Source organism: Bufo bufo, chromosome 1 (assembly GCF_905171765.1).
Source record: "Bufo bufo chromosome 1, aBufBuf1.1, whole genome shotgun sequence".
In the NCBI taxonomy this organism is placed as follows: Eukaryota; Metazoa; Chordata; class Amphibia; order Anura; family Bufonidae; genus Bufo; species Bufo bufo.
In genome coordinates this window covers 25,222,546-25,246,817 of record NC_053389.1, presented here as the reverse complement: position 1 = coordinate 25,246,817, position 24,272 = coordinate 25,222,546, and the positions used below count along the sequence as shown (strand labels likewise).

The following is a 24,272-nucleotide window of genomic DNA, read 5'->3' as shown; positions in this document are numbered from 1 at the left end:
GGTATGGCACCATTTTGCTCATCCTCTCCATCAGAGGAATGAGAGATGAGAAGTTCTCTTTGTAGCGGGGGTCAATAAGAATGAACAACCAGTAATCCGTGTTGTTTAAAATGCATATAAGGCACAGGTCGGGGGAAAGGCAGCCTAACATCAAGTCAGATATACACAGAGGTTTTGGCAGCACTACTGATCCCATAATGGGAAAAAAACATTAAAGGTACCTTTTAAAGGTGGTGGTGCACGCAGAGGTGGATCCTGGCTAATGGTCCCAACGTCTAGGAAAATGCAAAAAATCCGCAGCACTCGCCAGTGTGGAAAATCAGGTGGGGATTTATTCACAAATCAGCATGGTAAAAGCGACGTTTCGACCTTTATCGGTCTTTCTCTTGCTTGAGAAAGACCAATGAAGGTTGAAACGTCGCTTTTACCATGCTAACATGAAGTCAGCCATGTGTGCCAGAGTACCAACAGGCGAGACTTCGCTGTCGTCATCAGGAGGATTACTCCCAATCTCCTCATCCTCTTCCTCCTCTTCTGCCCACCCTCGCAGAACAGATAGAATTAAACTTCTATGGGTCCTACCCTCTGAAGCTGAGGCAACCATCTCCTGCTCCTCCTCTTTAGTGTCCAATTTGCGCTGAGAAGATGAACTGAGGGTGGTCTCCCTATCATCCCCCTGTGTAATGGCTTCCCCCAATTCCACCTCTTCCACATGCAAAGCGTTGTCCTTAATTGTGAGCAACGAGAGTTTGAGTAGACACAGAAGTGGGATGGTGACGCTGATAATAGCGTTATCGCCGCTCACCATCTGTGTTGATTCCTCAAAGTTGCGTAAAACCTCACAGAGGTCAGACATCCATGCCCACTCCAAACTTGTGAATAGCCGAAGCTGACTGGAAAGTCGACGACCATGTTGCAGCTGGTATTCCACTATTGCCCTCTGCTGCTCACAAAGCCTGGCCAACATCTGGAACAAGGAGTAACAACCGGTGAGCTGGCAATTTCAAGCGCTGCTGCAGCGTTGACAGACCGGCTGAAGCTGTTGGTGACTTGCAGAAATGTGCACACACATGGCGCACCTTCACCAGTAGCTCAGGCAAATTGGGGTAGGTTTTTAGAAACCACTGAACCACAAAGTTAAATACGTAGGCAAGGCATGGGATGTGTCTAAGGTTGCCGAGCTCCAAAGCCGCCACCAAGTTACGGCCATTATCAGACACAACCATGCTTGGTTCTAGGTTGAGTGGCGAGAGCCACACCTCAGTCTGGTCTCTTATCCCCTGCCACAGTTCTGCGGTGGTGTGCTATTTGTTACCTAAGCAGATCAGCTTCAGCACGGCGTGTTGACACTTCCCCACTGCAGTGCTGCACTGCTTCCAGCTACTGTCTGAAGGCTGACTGGTGCTGCACGCGTATAATTCGGAGGTAGAAGAGGAGGAGGAGGAGGAGAAGTGGGGGTTGGAGCCACTAACATAGTTGGCGGCAGAAACCCTGATGGAATTGGGGCCCGCAATCCTTGTCGTCGGTAGCACCTGTGCCATCCCAGGGTACGAGTCGCTCCCGGCCTCCACAACATTCACCCAGTGTGCCATCAGAGTAATGTAGGGTCCCTGGCCAAATGCACTTGTCCATGTGTCCGTGGTTAAGTGGACCTTCCCAGTAACTGCGTTGGTCAGGTCACGTGTGATGTTAGGGATACATGTTGGTGTAAGGCTGGTACGGCACACCTTGAAAAATAGTGGCGGCTGGGGACTGCGTAACGAGGGACGGCCGCCGACATCAGGCTCGGAGGGCCTCAGTGTCCACAAGCCTAAATGGCAACATTTCCAGGGCCAGTAATTTAGAAAGCTGTTCATTTAGTGCTATGGCCTGTGGGTGGGTTACTGGGTATTTGCGCTTGTGTTTAAATGCCTGTGGTAATGACATTTGGACGCTGCGCTGGGATCGGGAGATGGATGTGGTCGCTGATGGTGCTTACAAAGGTCCAGTTGCAGGGCGGGAGGCACCCGGCCTGCGTCTTGGATAGGGGGTTGGCCAGCAAGTAGCACGGGGGAAGAGGAGGCAGTGGTGTGACCCACAGACACAAATTGTGGACTCAGGCGTTCGACCCACCTATTAGGATGATTGGATGCCATGTGGCGGATCATGCTGGTGGTGGTAAGGTTGCTAGTGTTCACGCCCTGTCACTACCAGAGCTTTGAGACGTTCTCACAGCTCTGTTTCTCCGCCCCTGGGATGAGGTCATTACTTTCTGTTTCCTTCCTTCCAGCTGTTCCTCCTATGTTTGATTTCTCTACCTTTAAATCACCCCTCCTCCTTTTGTAGAGTGTGGATTATATTTCTCATTTGAGTTGTAGCTCTTGCTTGAGTATCTTCACTTGTATGCTATCTTTTCACTGGACCTTTGTTCTGCTGCAGCAAGTACTCCGGATATTGCCACCTGTCTTTGGATCCGTCTTCTCTGCTGCCGCAGCACCTTCAGCTAAGTGTGCAGACATTGTAGTGTATCTGTTTGTTTTCTGACCGGATCCGAGGCGACCACGGTTCCCTCCATATACTGAGCAGGGCACCGGTGGCCGTGCCCCTTCCACTATTGTAGGGGTTACAGTGGTCATCAGTCTTAGGTAAGCGGGCATGCCTCGTTCCACCATTAGGATCCGGGTATGTGCTTAGCAGCATAGGGAAAGCTTTGAGGGTCTGACAGGGTTCACCCTTTATCCTCCCTAGTTTGGGTCCGGTCAGTGGCTCTATTTTCTGTGTAGGCTCTAGTTGCTCACTTACAGCCGTGACATTATAATCCACCCAAAACCGTCTCTTTTGACATGGATCCGCTTTCTGGCCTGGTTGACCGCATGCAGGGTCTTTCTTTGGAGGTAGCGGATCTCCGTCAATCTATGACTCAGCTTCAAGCATTGGGCTCTGCTCCGGCCCATGGAGTCTGTTGCGAGCCAAAGGTCTCACTTCCGGAAACGTTCTCCGGGGGCAGTGAGAATTTTGTTCGCTTCAGAGAGGCATGCAAACTCCATTTTTGCTTGTGTCCCCATTCCTCTGGTAATGAAGAGCAGAGGGTGAGGATTGCCATCTCCCTGCTCAGGGGTAATGCTCAGACTTTGGCATTTTCGCTGCCATCAGGGGATCCCTCCCTTCGATCCGTGGAAAGATTTTTTGTGGCCCTGGGGCAGATATATGATGACCCGGATCGTGTTGCGCTGGCCGAATCTAACTTACGTTTTTTATGCCAGAACAAACTGTCTGCGGAGTTTTATTGTTCTGAATTTCGGAGATAGGCAGCTGATTCAGGTTGGAATGATGCTGCACTCCGGAGTCAGTTCTGTCATGGTCTCTCAGAGAGATTGAAAGATGCGTTTGCTTTCCATGAGAGACCAACGTCCTTAGAGTCTGCCATGTCATTGGCGGTACGCCTTGACAGGCGTCTAAGAGAAAGAAACGAGACCTCTCTGTCCAGCCATTGTCAGTCTAGGGGCAGTGGTGCGGACTCATTCAGTGTGCAAGGGCCTCATCCTGTCTCGGTCCCCTCTGAGGAGGAGCCCATGCAGCTAGGTCGACTTGCCCTTGATTAAAGAGGATTTAGTCCTCAGAGTATGGTGTGTTTTTGTTGTGGGGGCATAGGTCATTTGGCAAATGTTTGTCCGTCTAGGAGATTCTTGAACTGTACTAAGAGCGATAATAAGAGAAAAACCTCAAAAGGTAAATCATCAAACTCTGCTTTATCTGCTACTTTGGGCAAAGTTGATGTAGGAATTGATGCTTTTCCTCTGACCTGCAGTTCCAGTTTTCTCCTGTCTGCCAGGGTGGCGCTAGAGATCAAAGTAATTTCTTGTGAGATTTTTGTCGATAGTGGAGCGGCCGTCAATCTTATTGACACTCAATTTGTAGCCATGCATGGCTTTCAGGTTTGTACATTAGAAAAGGATATACCTGTTTTTGCTATTGACTCTGCTCCACTCTCACAGAGATCTCTGAAGGGCATTGTTCACAATATCCGGTTGGCTGTGGGTGACACTCATGTGGAGGATATATCTTGTTTTGTCCTTAACGGATTGCCTTCTCCTCTAGTTTTGGGGTTACCCTGGCTCACTAGACATAACCCCACTATTGATTGGCAAGGAAGGCAAATAAATGAGTGGAGTGACTTTTGTAGAGAGAATTGTCTCACAGCGACTTTTGCAGAGGTGTCTACTAAAACTGTGCCATCATTTCTCTCTGATTTCTCGGACGTGTTTTCCGAGAGCGGTGTTCAGGAGCTACCTCCTCACCGGGAGTTTGACTGTCCCATTAACCTCATTCCCGGCGCCAAGCTGCCAAAAGCACGCCTCTACAATCTCTCACAACCGGAAAGAATCGCAATGCGAACCTACTGTATATCTCCGAGAGTCTCGATAAGGGGCATATTCGTCCCTCAAAATCACCTGTTGCCGCTGTTTTTTTTTTGTTAAAAAAAAAGATGGCTCTCTGAGACCTTGCCTAGATTTTAGGGAGCTGAACCGTATCACGATTCGCGATCCCTATCCCCTTCCTCTGATCCCGGACCTCTTCAACCAAATTGTTGGGGCCAAGGTTTTTTCCAAATTGGGTTTGAGAGGCGCGTACAACCTGGTCAGGGTCAGAGAGGGGGATGAATGGAAAACGGCCTTTAACACCCCTAACGGGCATTTCGAGAATCTCGTTATGCCTTTCGGCCTGATGAATGCTCCGGCCGTCTTTCAGCATTTTGTTAACAGTATTTTCTACCATTTAATGGGGAAATTTGTATTGGTGTATCTTGATGATATTTTGATTTTTTCCCCTGATGTTCAGACCCATCAGGATCATCTTTTTCAGGTTCTGCAGATTCTGCGGGAAAATAAATTGTACGCCAAGCTGGAGAAATGTGTTTTTATGGTATCAGAGATTCAATTTCTGGGTTTTCTCCTCTCTGCTTCTGGTTTTCGCATGGATCCGGAGAAGGTCCGTGCTGTACTTGAGTGGGAGCTTCCCGAGAATCAGAAGGCATTAATGCGCTTTCTGGGTTTTGCGAACTATTACAGAAAGTTCATTTTGAATTATTCCTCTGTTGTCGAACCCCTCACTGACATGACAAAAAAGGGGGCGGATTTTTCCTCTTGGTCGGAGGAGGCGCTTGCAGCTTTTTCTAAGATTAAAGAGAGTTTTGCGTCTGCTCCCGTCTTGGTGCATCCCGATGTTTCCTTACCTTTTATTGTTGAGGTGGATGCTTCCGAGGTGGGTGTGGGTGCGGTTTTGTCCCAGGGCCCTTCTCCTGCCAAATGGCGACCCTGTGCCTTTTTCTCTAAAAAACTCTCCCCGGCAGAGAAAAACTATGATGTGGGAGATAGGGAGTTGTTGGCCATCAAGTTGGTTTTCGAGGAATGGCGCCATTGGTTGGAGGGGGCCAGGCACCCTATCACCGTTTTTACCGACCATAAGAATCTGGCATACTTGGAGTCGGCCAGGCGTATGAATCCGAGACAGGCCAGATGGTCTCTGTTCTTCTCCAGATTCAATTTTGTCGTTACATTCCGCCCTGGGATCAAAAATGTGAAGGCTGATGCTCTCTCTCGCTGTTTTCCGGGAGGAGGAAACTCAGAGGACCCGGGTCCCATTTTGGCGGAGGGGGTAGTTGTTTCTGCTCTATATTCTGATTTGGAGGCCGAGGTCCAGGCTGCCCAGACTGAGGCACCTGCCCGTTGTCCTTCTGGGAAGTTGTTTGTGCCTCCTGAGCTACGTCACAAACTCTTCAAGGAGCATCATGATACTGTTCTTGCTGGTCACCCCGGGAGTAGAGCCACGGTAGATCTCATTGCTCGGAGATTTTGGTGGCCGGCTCTTCGTAAGTCGGTGGAGGGTTTTGTGGCTGCTTGTGAGACGTGCGCTCGCGCTAAGGTCCTTCGTTCACGGCCTTCAGGTTCCCTTCCCCCGTTACCCATACCTTCCCGTCCTTGGACACACCTGTCCATGGACTTTATCACGGATCTTCCTCGTTCCTCAGGGAAGTCGGTGATCCTGGTGGTGGTGGACCGTTTTAGCAAGATGGCTCATTTCTTACCTTTCCCTGGTTTACCCAATGCTAAAACGTTGGCGCAAGCTTTTGTCGACCATATTGTTAAGTTGTATGGCATTCCCTCTGATATTGTTTCCGATAGAGGCACGCAGTTTGTGTCCAGATTCTGGAATGCTTTCTGTTCTCGCCTGGGGGTTCGGCTGTCCTTCTCTTCTGCTTTTCAGCCGCAGTCGAATGGTCAGACTGAGCGCCTCAATCAGAATCTGGAGACATATTTGCGCTGTTTTGTGGCAGAGAATCAGGAGGATTGGTGTTCATTTCTCCCTCTTGCTGAGTTTGCTCTGAACAACCGTCGTCAGGAATCTTCTGATAAGTCACCATTCTTTGGTGCATATGGGTTCCATCCGCAGTTTGGTACATTCTCGGGAGGGGCTCTTTCTGGTTTACCTGAGGAGGACAGATTTCCCTCGTCTTTGTCTACCATTTGGCTCATCCTGAGAAGGTGGGTCCTGGGTGTCCGGAGTCCACCCGTAGAGGGGGGGGGTACTGTCACTACCAGAGCTTTGAGACGTTCTCACAGCTCTGTTTCTCCACCCCTGTGATGATGTCACTACCAGAGCTTGGAGGAGTTCTTACAGCTCTGTTTCTCCGCCCCTGGGATGAGGTCATTACTTTCTGTTTCCTTCCTTCCAGCTGTTCCTCCTATGTTTGATTTCTCTACCTTTAAATCACCCCTCCTCCTTTTGTAGAGTGTGGATTATATTTCTCATTTGAGTTGTAGCTCTTGTTTGAGTATCTTCACTTGGATGCTATCTTTTCACTGGACCTTTGTTCTGCTGCAGCAAGTACTCCGGATATTGCCACCTGTCTTTGGATCCATCTTCTCTGCTGCCGCAGCACCTTCAGCTAAGTGTGCAGACATTGTAGTGTATCTGTTTGTTTTCCGACCGGATCCGAGGCGACCACGGTTCCCTCCATATACTGAGCAGGGCACCGGTGGCCGTGCCCCTTCCACTATTGTAGGGGTTACAGTGGTCATCAGTCTTAGGTACGCGGGCATGCCTCGTTCCACCATTAGGATCCGGGTATGTGCTTAGCAGCATAGGGAAAGCTTTAAGGGTCTGACAGGGTTCACCCTTTATCCTCCCTAGTTTGGGTCCGGTCAGTGGCTGTATTTTCTGTGTAGGCTCTAGTTGCTCACTTACAGCGGTGACACGCCCCTGCTCATTTTGGTGTGGCACAGGTTGAAAACTATTATTCTTTTGTCGTCCGCACTTTCCTCAAAAAAAGTGCCATACTGCGGAACACCTACCCCTTGGCTAGGGAGATTTATGCAAGGGGGTGCTCCATGTAACAGTTGCGAGCCTGTTCGGTGGTGCCCGCCTTCTACCCTTTGCCACCCCACTGCCTCTTCCAGCCTGTTGCAGTGCTGAAGATCCCACCCCCTTTGTACTGCTCTCCTCACTCGGCTTGCCACCTTCCCAGGTTGGGTCAGTGACCTCATCATCCAGCACCTCCTCTTCTACTTCCTCACTCTGATCATCCTCCTGATTTGTTGACCTAACCACAACCTCAGTGATTACCAACTGTGTGTCATCCTCTTCATCAACCTCTTGAGACAGTAATTAAGGTTGAGTCATCGGCAACTGTCTCATCATCATCATCCACCTCATTAAGCACTAAATGCCATTCCCCACCGTCATGTTCTTGTGACTCTGGATGCTCAAGAGGTTGGGAATCGGGGCACAAGATCTCAGGTCCCTCTTCAAGCGTGCTTAACGAGAGTGCCAAATCAATTAATGGCGCTGAAAAGAGGTCTTCGGAATATCCGAGTGTGGGATCACTTGTTTGGCCAGACTGTAAATGGTGGGAGGAAGGAGGATTAGGGTAAGAATTGTGTGGACCATACTCCTGGCTACTGAGACTGGACTTAGTGGAAGACAGGGTGGTGCTTAACCGACTGGAAGCATTATCTGCTGCAATCCAACCGACCACCTGGGCTGACTTCAAAAGTGGTGTCCTGTGCCGCCCTGCAAACTGGGACAAGCTAGGTACCTATCTTAGATATTTTGTTTTTCTTGTGCTCTGGCAGCAGGCAGTTTCAACACGCCCAGGGCCACGGCCTCTGCGTGCACCATCACGACCACTTCCCCGTCCCTGTTTGCTCGCCTTCTTCATATTAAATGTTATATGCACACTTGACACACAAGATGTTGCACGGATGTCACAGTTCACAGCAAGTACAGTATATGAAAAAAGTACGTAAAAGTATGTAAAAAGGAAAATAGATTTCACTTATATTTTTACTATCTCTTGTCCTGACACACAGAAGGTATTGCAGCACAGATGTGACAATTCACTGCAGACACCCTTTATAGGAAAAGTATGGATAAATTATTGAAAAAATTTACCGTATTTTACGCTTTATAAGACACACCTGATTATAAGACGCACCTAGGTTTTTGAGGAGGAAAATAGGAAAAAATATATTTTGAACCAACAGGTGTGTTTTTGGTTGATTTTGAACTAATGGTGTTCTGGGGATGACATTGTTATGGGGGATCTGTGGAGGACACACTGTTATGGGGGCATTTGTGGATGACGCAGTGTTATGGGGGCATCTGTGGATGACGCACTGTTATGGGGGCATTTGTGGATGACGCAGTGTTATGGGGGCATCTGTGGATGACGCACTGACATGGGGGCATCTGTGGATGACGCACTGTCATGGGGGCATCTGTGGATGACGCACTGTCATGGGGGCATCTGTGGATGACGCACTGTCATGGGGGCATCTGTGGATGACGCACTGTTCAGTGGTATCTGGCTGTGATAGAGCCACAATGTGTGACATAACTTTAAAGATTCCTTTATTAGATGTCCTGGTCTGCTCCCCCCAAGTACTAAAAAGAAAAAAAAGAAAAAAAAACACTGCTAATTTAGACTCAGGTTCTTAATCTATACTCTGTCGCCCACAATTAACAATGCAGACCACCTAAACAATGTTGTCTTTATTAGTTTAACTAGAGCCCTCTAGGGCCCAGATAGCCATGTGGTAATTGAACACAGCACGGCCACATCACAAGCACCACACGAGCATGCCGTTTGGTTGTGCCCTGGAGTCACACGGAGCCCACAGGACACAAGCAGCTCACACAGGGGGCTTGCATATGAGACACAGAGAGCACATACGGGGGCACAGGGAGCTCACACAGGGGCACAGGGAGCACACAGATGGGGCAGATGGAGTTTGCACAGCAGGCACAGGGATCACACACAGGGTGCATACACAGGGGGCAGAGGGAGCAGACAGCAGGCACAAGGAGCAACAATGAAGGGGGCACAGGGAAACACAGAGCTGACAGTGGGAACTAGCAGGTAAGTGACCATCAGTACTTGGCGGCAGTGCAGGGCTGCTACAATGAGAGTGTGACCCCAGCAGCCCTGCACCCCCTCCTCCACAGACACTGCTGCATGCTTCTTACTAGATGGACTTACCAGGTGCTTTGATAAGAGGGTCCTGGGAGCCGCCTGCAGTCCAGGAGCTGAGGTCAGAGTCTGGGGGTCGGATGCAGAAGAAGGCCCAGTCATCCCAGTATGAAGTTTAGGCCTCCAGCCTGGAGCAAGTAAAAGCAAAGGATGGGGCGGAGCTATGTTAGCTCCACCCACACAGAACATCCTGATGCCGGTCTGTGGCATCACTCAGGATTGTGGATAATGCAGCCTGCTGGGCTGTCACTGAGGTCTGGTGGGAGAGGGAGACTGTGCGGAGAGAGGAAAAAATAAAAGGCGACGGCAGCATCTCCAGTGTATTCCTTTATTGGACAAGCCTTACAGAATGCGTGCAGTAAAAGCCAGACAGCAACGTTTCGGCTAAATCTTAGCCTTTATCAAGCCTGGTACAGAGTGATATCCATATTCCTCTATAGTGCATAAAACTCCTCCCATGCTAATGGTGAACCAATCTCCTCACTATTGTCTCCTCCTCGTAACCTAGACCACCAATCAGCGTGAGACCTTACATAAGTGATTCATTACTCATAATCATCTTTAATTAAAGTGCATGTGCTTACCATCACTAGTAGGCGGTAGTAGTCAGCGGTACCCATCTCGATCCATCTGTGTCCCAAAGTACGTAGTGCGCATGTCTATGACCTCATTACAACAGCGCGTCATCAGTCACATGACCGTCAGGTTAAGGATACTTTCACACTAGCGTTCGGAGCGGATCCGTCTGATGTTTCATCAGACGGATCCGTTCCGATAATGCAGACGTTCGCATCCGTTCAGAACGGATGCGTCTGCATTAAAACTTAGAAAATTTTCTAAGTGTGAAAGTTGTCTGAACGGATCCGTTCAGACTTTACATTGTAAGTCAATGGGGAACGGATCCGCTTGAAGATTGAGCCATATGGTGTCATCTTCAAGCGGATCCGTCCCCATTGACTTACATTGTAAGTCTGGACGGATCCGCTCGCCTCCGCACGGCCAGGCGGACACCCGAACGCTGCAAGCAGCGTTCAGGTGTCCGCTCACTGAGCGGAGCGGAGGCTGAACGCTGGCAGGCGGATGCATTCTCAGTGGATCCGCCTCCACTGAGAATGCATTGGGGCCAGGCGGATGCGTTCGGGGCCGCTCGTGAGCCCCTTCAAACGGTGCGCTCGAGCAGACACCCGAACGCTAGTGTGAAAGTAGCCTAACCCTGCCTCCCTGCACCGATATACTTATCAGAGGTAATGCCATTGCTCTATTCATACAACCGGCATGAATAAGGGGACTAATAATTTATATCCTTATGCAAAAAGACAACGCTAGTACCAGCCCAAGGTTACTATATATTGGTGGGAGTAGACAACCAAACTAAGGGTCCCATTTCAACCACCACAATTATACCCAGGAGGACTGGCAATAGCATATAAAAGCATAGAGTGTACATCATGTAGCAGATATATACAGTACGCCTCCCTGCAGGGTATTGCGATGGTGAGGTCACGGTTACTTGGGCAAACAAGGGTTGCTCTGGGTTACTCACAGTTTCTTGAAAGACCCTGGGCAGGCGTACAGCAGTGATGGAGAGGCCTGATGGTAGATGAGGTGCCCTGGATGTTGCAGGTGTTTAATGTGCCGGTGGCAAGATCCCTTTAAGATTCGTGATGCCAGTGCCGGTAACGGTGGCACACCGATTTATGATAGAAATAATTGAGGAACACGATGTTGTGGTGAACCAAAACTTCCTTTTACTGGAAACAGTCAACTTTGTACAAACTAGTTTCAGTTCCACATGGCAGTAGCAATTATAAGCAGACTTTTACAAATGGCAGGCACAATGTTCTTGCAAGATACTCAGAGGGTTAAAACACTTACAGATCAGGCTGCACTTTTCCTCAGAAATCCTGTGCCCTATTCCTCAGAACTCCTGTCTGTCTTTATCCCAAGGCCCGCATGCCTATTGCTGGCTTTATCCTTGGTCACCAAAACTTCCTCAGGTATATATATACAGTATATCCTTGCATTAAGTAAGATCCTTCTGCCCTTCAGCCCACAGGTTGGCTGGTTACACTCCTGCTCTGCTCTGCACTTTGGTTGTGGGAACTGCAGGTTTCTCTCAGGAGGTAACTTCTCCTGGTGGCAACTAGAAGCCTGGGCTGTCTAGCTGGATGTCAGGAGGTGGCCCTCAGCTCCTCTCTGCTGAAGTGCACAATCTCTTCTGCTCTACACAGACTCCTGACTACAAAACAACCCTCTTTCCCTGAACAGGACCTGACTATTTATATTAAGGGTTCCCTAGCTCCCTCTACTGTCTAGGAGGAGGAACTACACCCTAACAGACCTGATACACACATAACAGGGAAAAATGCACATAAAAGCATAGCAATATACATTGAAATGGACTGCGAAATACAATGCCACTGTTCCACAGGAGGTTGAGAACAACGTGACCCAATTGACCCTTGTGTAGTGCCCACAATTACCTAGTGGGACACTATATATATTACATAGCCCAACATCATATATTATCTTATCCTACCGCACATCGGATTTGCTGGTGGAACCCAGGTATCTCGGATCCGCCACTGTACTCCCCATAAAATCTATATCTAAATAATGATAAATAAAGTGATTAAAATCAACTAAAATAATGCATACACTTATACTGAGTCAGATCTACACATACAGTCAGGTCCATAAATATTGGGACATCAACACAATTCTAACATTTTTGGCTCTATACACCACCACAATGGATTTGAAATGAAACGAACAAGATGTGCTTTACCTGCAGACTGTCAGCTTTAATTTGAGGGTATTTACATCCAAATCAGGTGAACGGTGTAGGAATTACAACAGTTTGCATATGTGCCTCCCACTTGTTAAGGGACTAAAAGTAATGGGACATATTAATAATTATAACTCAGACGCTTGGTTTTATCCCTGGTGATGCTCCGCCAGGTCTCTACTGAAACTGTCTTCAGTTCCTGCTTGTTCTTGGGCCATTTTGTCTTCAGCAAGTGAAATGCATGCTCAATAGGATTCAGGTCAGGTGATTGACTTGGCCATTGCATAACATTCCACTTCTTTTCCTTAAAAAACTCTTTGGTTGCTTTTGCAGTATGCTTTGGGTCATTGTCCATCTGCACTGTGAAGCGCCGTCCAATGAGATCTGAAGCATTTGGCTGAATATGAGCAGATAATATTGCAAGAAACTCTTCAGAATTCATCCTGCTGCTTTTGTCAGCAGTCACGTCATCAATAAATACAAGAGAAGCAGTTCCATTGGCAGCCATACATGCCCACGCCATGACACTACCACCACCATGCTTCACTGATGAGGTGGTATTATGCTTAGGATCATGAGCAGTTCCTTTCCTTCTCCATACTCTTCTCTTCCCATCACTCTGGTACAAGTTGATCTTGGTCTCATCTGTCCATAGGATGTTGTTCCAGAACTGTGAAGGCTTTTTTAGATGTTGTTTGGCAAACTCTAATCTGGCCTTCCTGTTTTTGAGGCTCACCAATGGTTTACATCTTGTGGTGAACCCTCTGTACTCACTCTGGTGAAGTCTTCTTTTGATTGTTGATTTTGACACACATACACCTACCTCCTGGAGAGTGTTCTTGATCTGGCCAACTGTTGTGAAGGGTGTTTTCTTTACCAGGGAAATAATTATTCGGTCATCCACCACAGTTGTTTTCCGTGGTCTTCCAGGTCTTTTGGTGTTGCTGAGCTCACCGGTGCGTTCCTTCTTTTTAAGAATGTTCCAAACAGTTTTTTGGCCACACCTAATGTTTTTGCTATCTCTCTGATGGGTTTGTTTTTTTAGCCTAATGATGGCTTGCTTCACTGATAGTGACAGCTCTTTGGATCTCTTTTTGAGAGTTCATAGCAACAGATTCCAAATGCAAATAGCAGACTGGAAATGACCTCTGGACCTTTTTATCTGCTCATTGTAATTGGGATAATGAGGAAATAACACACACCTGGCCATGGAACAGCTGAGAAGCCAATTGTCCTATTACTTTTGGTCCCTCAACCAGTGGGAGGCACATATGCAAACTGTTGTAATTCCTACACTGTTCACCTGATTTGGATGTTAATACCCTCAAATTAAAGCTAACAGTCTGCAGTAAAAGCACATCTTGTTCATTTCATTTCAAATCCATTGTGGTGGTGTTTAGAGCCAAAAATGTTAGAATTGTGTCGCTGTCCCAATATTTATGGACCTGTCTGTATTCCTCATTTAAATGTCTACTCAACACCACTCACATTAAATTCAATATTGATGCCATGTGGTTGTAGTGCTTTCAACAATAAAAATCCATTTCAGTTCCTTTTTTCTAAGGATTCATTCTTTATCTCCACCCCTTCTTAATAGACCCACTGAATCTATAACCCGGAATCTTAGCTGGTTGACAGAGTAACCACACTCCCCAAAGTGTTTAGCCACCGGCTTATCCACTTGTTGTTTCCTAATTGTACTTTTATGTTTGTTTATCCTTTCCCTCACTTCCTGTCACTACCAGTGTTTTGAGACGTTCTCACAGCTCTGTTTCTCCACCCCTGTGATGATGTCACTACTAGAGCTTGGAGGAGTCCTCCCAGCTGTTCCTCCTGCGTTTGATTTCCCTGCCTTTAAATTACCCCTCCTCCTTTCTAGGCTGTGGATTATAGTTCTCATTTGAGTTGTAGCTCTTGCTTGAGTATCTTCACTTGTTAGCTATCATTTCACTGGACCTGTGTTCTGCTGCAGCAAGCACTCCGGATATTGCCAGCTGTCTTTGGATCCGTCTTCTCTGCGGCTGCAGCTCCTTCAGCTAAGTGTGCAGACATTGTTGTGTACCTGTTTATTTTCTGACTGGATCTGAGGCGGCCACGGTTCCCTCCATATACTGAGCAGGGCACCGGTGGCCGTGCCCCTTCCACTATTGTAGGGGTTACAGTGGTCATCAGTCTTAGGTACGTGGGCATGCCCCGTTCCACCATTTGGATCCGGGCATGTGCTTTAGCAGCATAGGGAGAGCTTTGAGGGTCTGACAGGGGTCACCCTTTATCCTCCCTAGTTTGGGTCCGGTCAGTAGCTCTATTAACTGTGTATGCTCTTGTTGCTCACATACAGCCGTGACATTATAATCCACCAAAACCGTCCTTTTTGACCGCTTTCTGGCCTGGTAGTACCCGATTTCTCCTGACTAGAGATGGCCTTGCGGTTCGCCTGGCGGTCGTTTCGCGACGAACTTTGTTCATTCGCGATTTGCTTAACATGCAAACATATGCCGATATTCGCGAGCGCCATATTTTTTTGCATAGTGCCTAACTTTGACCCATGACACATCCATCAGGTGGGACAGGACAGCTAATTGAGACGTTTTAGCACATGGACACACCCCCCAACCCTATAACAGAACCCGATCTGGCAGCTATTTTACATTATGTGTTTTGCCAGTGTAGGGAGACATTGCATTTTGAAGCAGGGACAGTTAGGGACACCAAACGCTAGCTAACAGGGCCACAAAAGTCCTTGTAAGGACTGGTATAGGTGTGCTATTGATAGGTGTTATATAGAGGGGTGTGATATACTTATAATATAATTTCTAACATATAAATTATATTATAGTGTATTTGTATTGTGCAGCAGTTGTGTGCGGTTCTGCTGCGATACCGCAGCTAGATAGAGGGACAAGCGCTATTGGAGTAACTAATTGCAACAGGTGTGATATACCCGTTGCCCCCCAAAAAAACTGCCTGAGGGCTGTGATATACCTTCTTCCACAAAATCCTGATTGAGGGGTGCTATATACTTGTTTCTGCCAAATGCTGATTGAGGGGTGCTATATACCAGTTTCCGCCAAATACTGTTTAAGGGGTGCTATATACCTGTTTCTGCCAAATACTGATTGAGGGGTGCCATATACCTTCTTCCACAAAATACTGATTGAGGGGTGCTATTGCTATATACCTTCTTCCAGCAAATACTGATTGAGGGCTGCAATACACCTGCTTCCAGAAAATACTAATTGAGGGGTGTGGGTGCGGTTTTGTCCCAGGGCCCTTCTCCTGCCAAATGGCGACCCTGTGCCTTTTTCTCTAAAAAACTCTCCCCGGCAGAGAGAAACTATGATGTGGGAGATAGGGAGTTGTTGGCCATCAAGTTGGCTTTCGAGGAATGGCGCCATTGGTTGGAGGGGGCCAGGCACCCTATCACCATTTTTACAGACCATAAGAATCTGGCATACTTGGAGTCGGCCAGGCGTATGAATCCGAGACAGGCCAGATGGTCTCTGTTCTTCTCCAGATTCAATTTTGTTGTTACATTCCGCCCTGGGATCAAAAATGTGAAGGCTGATGCTCTCTCTCGCTGTTTTCCGGGAGGAGGAAACTCAGAGGACCCGGGTCTCATTTTGGCGGAGGGGGTAGTTGTTTCTGCTCTATATTCCGATTTGGAGGCCGAGGTCCAGGCTGCCCAGACTGAGGCACCTGCCTGTTGTCCTTCTGGGAAGTTGTTTGTGCCTCCTGAGCTACGTCACAAACTCTTCAAGAAGCATCATGATACTGTTCTTGCTGGTCACCCCGGGAGTAGAGCCACGGTAGATCTCATTGCTCGGAGATTTTGGTGGCCGGCTCTTCGTAAGTCGGTGGAGGGTTTTGTGGCTGCTTGTGAGACGTGCGCTCGCGCTAAGGTCCCTCGTTCACGGCCTTCAGGTTCCCTTCTCCCGTTACCCATACCTTCCCGTCCTTGGACACACCTGTACATGGACTTTATCACGGATCTTCCTCGTTCCTCAGGGAAGTCGATGATCCTGGTGGTGGTGGACCGTTTTAGCAAGATGGCTCATTTCGTACCTTTCCCTGGTTTACCCAATGCTAAAATGTTGGCGCAAGCTTTTGTCGACCATATTGTTAAATTGCACGGCATTCCCTCTGATATTGTTTCCGATAGAGGCACGCAGTTTGTGTCCAGGTTCTGGAAGGCTTTCTATTCTCGCCTGGGGGTTCGGCTGTCCTTCTCTTCTGCTTTTCACCCGCAGTCGAATGGTCAGACTGAGCGCCTCAATCAGAATCTGGAGACATATTTGCGCTGTTTTGTGGCAGAGAACCAGGAGGATTGGTGTTCATTTCTCCCTCTTGCTGAGTTTGCTCTGAAAAACCGTCGTCAGGAATCTTCTGATAAGTCACCATTCTTTGGTGCATATGGGTTCCATCCGCAGTTTGGGACATTCTCAGGAGGGGCTCTTTCTGGTTTACCTGAAAAAGACAGATTTCCCTCGTCTTTGTCTACCATTTGGCAAAAGATTCAGAGTAATCTTAGAAAGATGAGTGAGAAGTATAAGCGTGTGGCTGATAAGAGACGTGTGCCTGGTCCGGACCTGAATGTGGGTGATCTAGTGTGGTTGTCTACAAGAAATATTAAACTGAAGGTTCCCTCCTGGAAATTGGGTCCCAAGTTTATTGGGCCTTATAAAATCTTGTCAGTCATCAATCCTGTTGCCTTTCGTCTTGATCTTTCACGGGTTTGGAAGATACATAATGTATTTCACAGATCTCTCTTAAAACCATATGTCCAGCCCACGGTACCCTCCTCTTTGCCTCCTCCTCCGATTTTGGTTGATGGCAATCTGGAGTTTGAGGTTTCCAGAATTGTAGACTCTCGCATTGTCCGCGGTTCTCTTCAGTACCTCGTTCATTGGAAGGGTTATGGTCCTGAGGAGAGGACGTGGGTTCCGGTGTCGGACATTAAAGCCACTCGCCTCATCAGGGCATTTCATAGGGCTCATCCTGAGAAGGTGGGTCCTGGGTGTCCGGAGTCCACCCGTAGAGGGGGGGGGGGGTACTGTCACTACCAGAGTTTTGAGACGTTCTCACAGCTCTCTTTCTCCACCCCTGTGATGATGTCACTACTAGAGCTTGGAGGAGTCCTCCCAGCTGTTCCTCCTGCGTTTGATTTCCCTGCCTTTAAATCTCCCCTCCTCCTTTCTAGGCTGTGGATTATAGTTCTCATTTGAGTTGTAGCTCTTGCTTGAGTATCTTCACTTGTTAGCTATCATTTCACTGGACCTGTGTTCTGCTGCAGCAAGCACTCCGGATATTGGCAGCTGTCTTTGGATCCGTCTTCTCTGCGGCTGCAGCTCCTTCAGCTAAGTGTGCAGACATTGTTGTGTACCTGTTTATTTTCTGACTGGATCTGAGGCGGCCACGGTTCCCTCCATATACTGAGCAGGGCACCGATGGCCGTGCCCCTTCCACTATTGTAGGGGTTACAGTGGTCATCAGTCTTAGGTACGTGGGCATGCCCCGTTCCACCATTTGGATCCGGGCATGTGCTTTAGCAGCATAGGGAGAGCTTTGAGGCTCTGACAGGGGTCACCCTTTATCCTCCCTAGTTTGGGTCCGGTCAGTAGCTCTATTAACTGTGTATGCTCTTGTTGCTCACATACAGCCGTGACACTTCCATGGTGGTCTCACCAATATAAATCAGAACACAGGGGCACTGGATCATATAAATCACATCCCTAGACCTGCATGTGTAAAAATTTTGACTCTTATATTTCTTTCTACTGTAGGAATGGACAAAGGTATCACCCTTAATCATATTTCTACAATTACAGCAACTCAAACAAGGGAAGCTGCCCATTTTTCTTGGTGCCAAATATCTCTGTCCATCCCCCGTGTGTCCCCTTTATCGGTCTTCACCAATTCATCACACAGGTTGGCATTCCTCTTATATGCCATCAATGGTGGATTATTAAACTCAAGTATCGATGGCAGACCCCTCTGTAAAATATGCCACTCTTTTCATAATATATGTGATACCTCACCACTATGGGAGCCAAAAGTAGATACAAAAGGAATCCGATCCATTGTTTTCGTCCCTGGTGTACTGTGGAGCGTGGTCTCCCTGTCAACCAGCGAGATTCTATCTCTGTTTTTCTGCAGCAATTTGGGACACGCAGTTGGAACACAGGTGGATCGAGATGAGGACCGCTGACTACTTCCGCCTACTAGTGAGGGTAAGCACATTATTATTATTTATTATTGAAGCGCCATTCATTCCATAGTGCTGTACATATGATAAGGAGTGCACATACATAATACAGGCAATTGCACTAATCATAAACAAAACGAGTTACAGACTGGTACAGAAGGAGAGAGGGCCCTGCCCGTGAGGGATTACAATCTACATGGTATAGGAGAAGGACACAGTAGGTGCAGGTAAGGTTGGTCATGGCGGTATAGAGGCAGCAGGGTCACTGGTTGTAGGCTTGTCTGAAGAGGTGGGTTTTTAGGTTTCTTTTGAAGGATTCCACTGTAGGTGATATGTTGGGGTAGCGAGTTCCAGAGTATGGGGGATGTGCGGGAGAAATCTTGGAGGCTATTATGGGAAGAGGTGATAAGAGGAGAGGAGAGAAGGAAGTATTGTGAGGATCGGAGAGTGCGTGTGGGGATGTATCGGGAAAGTAGCTCAGAGATGTAGGGAGGGGACAGGTTATGGACGACCTTGTATGTATTTGTTAGTACTTTGAAGTGAATTAGCTGGGCAATGGGGAGCCAGTGAAGGGATAGGAAGAGGGGAGAGGCAGAGGAGTAATAGGTTGAGAGGTGAATTAGTCGGGCAGCAGAGTTGAGGATAGATTGGAGGGGTGCAAGAGTGCTAGATTGAAGGCCACAGAGGAGAGTGTTGCAGTAGTCTAGGCGGGAGATGATGAGGGCATGTACAAGCATTTTCGCAGATTCAAAGTTAAAGGGCTTCTGTCACCCCCCAAAACTCATTTTTCATTTTTGGGCATATTAAAATCCTTATTGGATGACTATTCCCTATATAGGGCTCTTACCTTGTTCTGTGGCTTGGTTTCACAAAAAATCGAACTTTTAAAATATGCAAATGACTTCACTACCAGCAAGTAGGGCGTCTACTTGCTGGTAGCCACCGCATCCTCCTTTCAAAAAAACGCCCCCCTCCTCCTGTTTATTGACAGGGCCAGCGAGCGCTCTCCTCCTCCGGCTGGCCCTGTCTGCAATTCAAATCCTGTGCCTGCGCCTTACGTGTCTTCATTCGGCGCAGGCGCTCTGAGAGAAGGACGCTCGCTTCCTCAGCACTCCCTCAGTGCACCTGCGACGAGGACTTCACCTCTAAACCCGAAAGAGAAGACGTCATCGGCACAGGCGCACTGAAGAAGTGCTGAGGAAGCAAGCGTCCTCCTCTCAGAGCGCCTGCGCCGAATGAAGACACGTAAGGCGTAGGCGCGGGATTTGAATTGCAGACAGGGCCAGCTGGAGGAGGAGAGCGTTTGCTGGCCCTGTCAATCAACAGGAGGAGGGGGCGTTTTTTTGAAAGGAGGATGCGGCGGCTACCAGCAAGTAGACACCCTACTTGCTGGTAGTGAAGTCATTTGCATATTTTAAAAGCTAGATTTTTTGTGAAACCAAGCCACAGAACAAGGTAAGAGCCATATATAGGGAATAGTCGTCCAATAAGGATTTTAATATGCCCAAAAAAAAAAAAAAATTAGTTTTGGGGGGTGAGTGGTGACAGAAGCCCTTTAAGGAAAGCGCGGATGCGGGAGATGTTTTTGAGTTGGAGGCGGCAAGTGGTGGAAAGGGCTTGGATGTGCGGTCGGAAGGAAAGGGCAGAATACAAGGTCACTCCAAGGCAGCGGACTTGGTTGATTGGGGATAGTGTGCAGCCATTGATCGTGATAGATAGGTCTGTTAGGGGAGGTTGAGCAAGATGGGGGAAAGATGATGAATTCTGTTTTATCCATGTTAAGTTTTAAAAAGCGAAAGGCGTAGAAGGATGATATAGAAGATAGATATTGTGGGATTCTAGAAAGTAAAGTAGTGATGTCTGGACCAGAGAGGTAGATTTGTGTGTCGTCAGCATAGGAGTAATACTGAAAGCCATGGGACCCTATGAGCTGTCCCAGGCCAAAAGTGTAAATAGAGAAGAGCAGGGGTCCTAGGACAGAGCCTTCTGGGACACCAACAGAGAGGGAATGAGACGAGGAGGTGGTGCAGGAGTGGGAGACACAAAATGTCCGTTCTGTGAGTTATGATGTGATCCAGGAGAGGGCCAGGTCAGTGATGCCAAGAGATGAGAGAGTTTGCAACAGAAGGGAGTAGTCAACAGTGTGGAAGGCAGAGGACAGGTCAAGGAGAAGGAGGACAGAGTATTGTTTCTTGGTTTTGGCTGTCAGTAGGTCATTGGTGACTTTGATAAAAGCAGTCTCAGTCGAGTGGTGGGGTCGGAAGCCAGATTGTAGGAAATTGTCAAAGAGGGAGCAGGAGGAAAGGTGAGAGGACAGTTCTGAATGGACATGTTGTTCAAGCACATGCACTTTAATTAAAGTGATTATGAGTAATTAAACACTTATGTAAGGTCTCATGCTGATTGGTGGTCTAGGTTACGAGGAGGAGACAATAGTAAAGAGATTGGTTCACCATTAGCATGGGAGGAGTTTTATGCACTATAGAGGAATATGGATATCACTCTGTACCAGGCTTGATAAAGGCTAAGATTTAGCCGAAACGTTGCTGTCTGGCTTTTACTGCACGCATTCTGTAAGGCTTGTCCAATAAAGGAATACACTGGAGATGCTGCCGTTGCCTTTTGTTTTTTGTTGTTAGGTGGACAGCTGAGGATCTGTGGTCGTGGTTCGCTGATGCATTCTAGTGAGGTTGCAGAGGTCTGAGTGTGCTGCTCTACATTACTATTTACACAGTGTGCGGGAGAGAGGGAGACTGTGCGGGAGGGGAACAGCAGCGGTGACTGTTCTTACAGAGACCACTGCAGCATGGTAAAGAGACACTGGGGAGCAGAGGTCGCACTACATTTTTTCCAGAAGAGTAAAAATACTCCTCTTAACAATTTTGAGGGATATTTTTAGCTGAGGTGGAGTACGAATTGTGCGGTAATCTATATATATATATACAGTATATATATGTGTGTATATATATATATATATATATATAATGTGTATGTGTATGTATGTATGTACGCCCCTACACAGCAGCTGCATGGAGTTTAAATGCTCCAACTGTTTTTGCTAAACACATATTGTTCTGTAACTCAAAAACTCATCGATCAATTTCTACTAAACTTGGTGACATATCACTTACTATCTGTGAAAGAATACTGTGGAGGTAACATGCCAGTACACAATGAGTTTCTGTCTGTCTGTCTGTTCTTTATGCGTGACCAATTGACTAGTGTTGATCACGAATATTCGAATTGTGAATTTTTATTGCAAATATCGGCACTTCTAGAATTCGAGAATATTTAGAATATAGTGATATATATTAGTAATTTTGAATATTCAAGATTTTTTTTAAATCAGTACACATGATCCCTCCCTGCTTCTAGCTTGTGGGCCAATGAGAAGGCTGCAATATCTTTGACTTTAGGAGTAGTGTTGATTGCAAATTTTCGTAATTCGAATTTTTGTAATGCAAATTTTCGTAATGCTAATTTTTGTAATGAGAATCAAAGAGATCGTGAAAACTCAGATCCAATGGTATATTCTAACCCCCAGGCGTTCCCATGGTGACGGGGACGCTTGTCGGGGAGGAGTATGCCAAAGTGGAACAACTGTACAGATAAAAAAAAAAAGACAAACTTTATAAAAAACAAATACATTTGTTTTTTAGAATATTCGTAATATTCTAAAGCAAAAATATATAGCAATAAAGCGAATATTCGAAGAAAAAAAAAATAATTATGTAGAACAATTTAGCTAATATAGTGCAATAATCTTTTTTTTAATAGTTGTAATTTTTTTCCAATCTGAGATTCAGATGAGAAAAATATTACAACTATCAGACAAAGAAGATTATAGCACTATATTAGCTAAATTGCTCTATATTAGCTTTTTTTTCGAATATTCTCTATATTACTATATATTAGTTTTTTAGAATATTCGTAATATTCTAAAGGAAGAATATATAGCAAAATAGCGAATTATAATATTACGAAAATTCGCATTATGAAAATTTGCAATCAACACTACTCTTAAAGTCAAAGATATTGCAGCCTTCTCATTGGCCCACAAGCTAGAAGCAGGCAGGGATCATGTGTACTGATAAAAAAAAAATCTTGAATATTCCCTATATTGCTATATATTCTTGTTTTAGAATATTACGAATATTCTAAAAAACAAATATATTAGTTTTTTAAAATATTCGTCTTTTAAAAAAAAAATCTGTACAGTTGTTCCACTTTGGCATACTCCTCCCCGACACGCGTCCACGTCACCATGGGAATGCCTAGGGGTTAGAATATACCATCGGATCTGAGTTTTCACAATCTCATTGATTCTCATTATGAAAATTCTTATTACGAAAATTCTCATTACAAAAATTTGCATTACGAAAATTCGCAATCAACACTACTCCTAATGAATATTCGAATTTGCGAATATTCTACAAAATATTGCAAATTCGAATATAACCCACTAAAAACGACTGGACTGATCTTCACCAAATTTGGCACACGGGTACATCAGGTGTCTGGTAAGGTTTTAGACCGGGTCTCAGCTCTTTAGGAAGTACCGTTCCTGAGATATTCACAAAAAATTATCTGCATTAGCCAATATAAGCCTGCAAGTCTTTCACTCATATCCCAACTGCCATACACACAGTCACATGTCCCTTATCAGCCAATAGAAGCTCGCAGGCTCTTAGTCTCCACATACACACAGTTTTACTCCAAGTTTCCATAACAACCCAGCCATTTTTCTTCACTGCTGTAGGTCAGCTTTAGGCTAGGGCTGCACGACACAGAGCACAACTGCATTGCTACATGTGTCGCACGACATTGATATCGCACCAATGTCTCGTGACAATTTTTATAATGAAAGTCCTCATCTGTCCCTGTACTGTATGGGCTGCTGTGGAGGTCCCATTTTAAAGTGGTGGGGCACTGTGGGGGGGGTCAGTGTTAAGGGGTGGGGGACTGGGGAGTTCACTGTTAAAGGGGCCGGGTGCTGTAGAGGTCACTGTTATGGGGGATACTGTTAGCATCTGTCGACATCTTTTAACGACACACACAAACATTAAATGAAATAGATTAAATATACCCGAGCAAAGTTTTACATTTATCCAACATCATACACTAAGGGTCTATTCATGATACAGCGCTCCTGACTAGAAAAAGACCATGCATAAAAATACGCATGAGTCTTTTTCCAGGGAGTAAAATGGCCCACTTAAGTATCTAACAGCAGAGGTCCCCCTTTGGAAAGGGGGCCCTGGGCAATTGCCCTGTTTGCCACTCCCCCCTAATGCCGGCCCTGTCTGTGAAATACGGATGACACGTGGAGGTCAATAAATGAAAACACGTGGACTAAACACGGATCCTTCACAGACATTTTCACAGATGAAACATGGATGGATGCTTTAACGTCAAACGGACAGGAAAATGGGAATGGGGCCTTACTGTGGGAAGGGAGGGGGCCCAATTCTGAGTTTTGCTCTGGGGCCCACTGATTTCTTTGTATGCCCATTAACGGACCTGCATCACACTGAATATCTAGTTTAACCATTTGTATTGTATTAAGTGAGAGGAATTTGAATAAACAACTTTTACTATATGACCCTTTAGGTGATAACAGATATTGGCAAACCTGACTGTGGTGGTGGTTCTCTTATTATGTGTCGGGGAGGTTCCTCACACAGGGTCACCCAGATCGGGGCGCCAATTTCGTATTTAGGCAGGGCCTACAGTACAGGGACAGATGGGGACATTATTCCTTCTTTTACAAGCCT

General features: G+C 46.7%; 1 long non-coding RNA gene across 1 annotated transcript; it reads right to left on the bottom strand.

Moving 5' to 3' along the window:
* Positions 1-441: 441 nt before the first annotated feature.
* On the bottom strand, positions 442-17,100 carry LOC120992457. Its single transcript, XR_005776980.1, has 3 exons — positions 17,091-17,100; positions 13,058-13,060; positions 442-618 (listed from the first exon to the last, which is right to left on the bottom strand). It is a non-coding gene; the product is annotated as an uncharacterized LOC120992457 (long non-coding RNA).
* Positions 17,101-24,272: the final 7,172 nt, after the last annotated feature.